This window comes from Galeopterus variegatus, unplaced genomic scaffold (genome assembly GCF_000696425.1).
Source record: "Galeopterus variegatus unplaced genomic scaffold, G_variegatus-3.0.2 Scaffold66, whole genome shotgun sequence".
Classification (NCBI taxonomy): Eukaryota; Metazoa; Chordata; class Mammalia; order Dermoptera; family Cynocephalidae; genus Galeopterus; species Galeopterus variegatus.
In genome coordinates this window covers 71,371-73,650 of record NW_007726177.1, presented here as the reverse complement: position 1 = coordinate 73,650, position 2,280 = coordinate 71,371, and positions in this window count along the sequence as shown.

The window sequence follows — 2,280 nt, the reverse complement described above, 5'->3', positions numbered from 1 at the left end:
CAGTACATTTATTGGCTTACTGTCTCTGTGCTCATCTCATAACTCAAACCTGCAAGAGAATATAACCTTAAACTGGAAAAATCATGTTTGCCAGGTGCCCAGTACATTACTTTATCCTGTTATATCTTAATATTTAGCCCAGAGAGACATAGTTATGTAAGGAGAAACAAAGAAAAGCAAACTATACAAACTAAAAACAACAAAACCTGTAAGTGTTTTGTTGTAAGGGTCATTGGAGCAAGTCTAGAATCCTCATACCTAGCTACATTCCTCAAAATAAAGTGTAAGGCACAATAAAGACAGAAAAGGCTAAATGATTTCTTATAAGAAACCATTAAAAATGACAAATTTGATCATTTACAGTACATTTAAAAAATGATCACCCTTATATTTTGAAAATCGTAATGCAAGTCTTATTAAATGTTCTTGAAATAAAGTAATAAGTTTTTATCAATTCTAATCACTCTGTGTCTCCTACAACTGTTGGACTGTCAAATTTCATTGAATAAAAAAATTCACAGTACATTGAATGACTTGTGAAAAATTGAAAATCCAGATTGAATAAGGAATAATTACATGGTAGAGTGCCAAAATAACAAAAATGTATCTCTGGTTTGCAGGAATTCAGAACATTCAGCTAAAAATAAGAAAGCTTCCTCTGGCTCTGCCACTCTTTCACTGAGTGTCCTTTGATTACCTACTTAGTCTTCCAGACCTTCATTTTCTTTCTTTGTAAAATGAGAGAAGAAGCTTGACTAGAAAAAAAATCCTAAAATGTTTCTAGTATGCAAGTGCTTCCATTTTGCATTTTTCTCTCTTCTCTCAGTCTCTTGTCTCCCATCCTGTCTTCTCCCTTCTTTTTGTTTCTTTATCCCTTTTCCTCCTGTTCACTCTTCCACAGTTCTGCTTGTGTGAGTGGGTATCTACAACTGTCTACCATCTATCTACCTAAAGAGATAGAGAAAGAATTCAAAATTTTCTTTGTAATACACATGTAATTTATATTAGACAGATTGTTCAATTTTGAGAACTGTTACACAAAATTTAAAGTTAGATTAGATTCAGACCCTAAATGTAAATAAAATTTGTTAGAAAAATATTTCTTTTTCTTTAATTTTTGTAAATTATTTTATTATAAAAAATTAAATAGATGAGCTGATAAATAATCCAAAATAGAATCTAGGGATTTTTTTTGCACTTGGCTTGATAACTGAATAGAAACATATACAATGAAACATACACCGAACCTAAAGCACAAATGCACTTGCACTGGTTTTAAAATATCAATATTGGTAAACAAGTGCTGAAAATGCATTGATTTTTTTTCTACTTTTGATGTTAAGATTTGCTCCATGCAGTATTGACAGTGAACTGGCCTAACCTTTTCATTCTGACACCAACAGTTTTCCTGGAGAACATCTCTCAAGACTGGCTTTTCTTTAGACGTAATTCATAGACACCATCCTATCATCCGTTTGTCCATTATTCTCAATTTTGTATTAAAAATGTCTTTGTGTGTTATTCACTTATCTGATACCACTGATGGTGCCCTTCCAAATCCTCATCTTTTTGTTTATGACATCCATCTCAGTTGGTATTATTAGAAGTAAAAATAATTTCAGGTAGAGCAGATACACTGAAATGTATACACTATCTCTATCAACTAGAGATAGTCAGTGAGATAGTGAGGTGAGAGAGAGACAGACACACAGAAATTTTTTTCTATGTAAATAAGAGTATCTTTAGCAATGCATATTTCCTAAAGTTTGTCTGCTCTCATTCTAATATTTAACCCAAGAGTCTAAGTCATTTGGCCACTTTTAGCAGGGTCTAATTCTATGCCTTCCTCTCACTTCCACCCGGAGGGTATTATGTTTAGTACCTTGTTGGCGTGGTTTTCTCTGTGCTATTTCATAACTAATTGAGAGGAGCAAATTAGTCTTTTCACTTTTGCAGGACTGTACTTTCTTATTCTGATTCAAAGTATACTGAATAGGATCATATCCTTGTGAATCACCTATATTCATATTAATTGAATAATAGTTATACAGTTTAAAGGCCTGGTATCTGTATCCATGCTCAAGATCATAGTAAAAAAAAAATATATATATATATATATATATCTCAAGTAAAAGCCCTAGTAAGTACACAATTTCTTTTCCATTTTCTATGTAGCTGCCCAGTGCTATATATATATTTTACTATGATATATATATATATCAAGTAAAAGCCCTAGTAAGTACACAATTTCTTTTCCATTTTCTATGTAGCTGCCCAGTG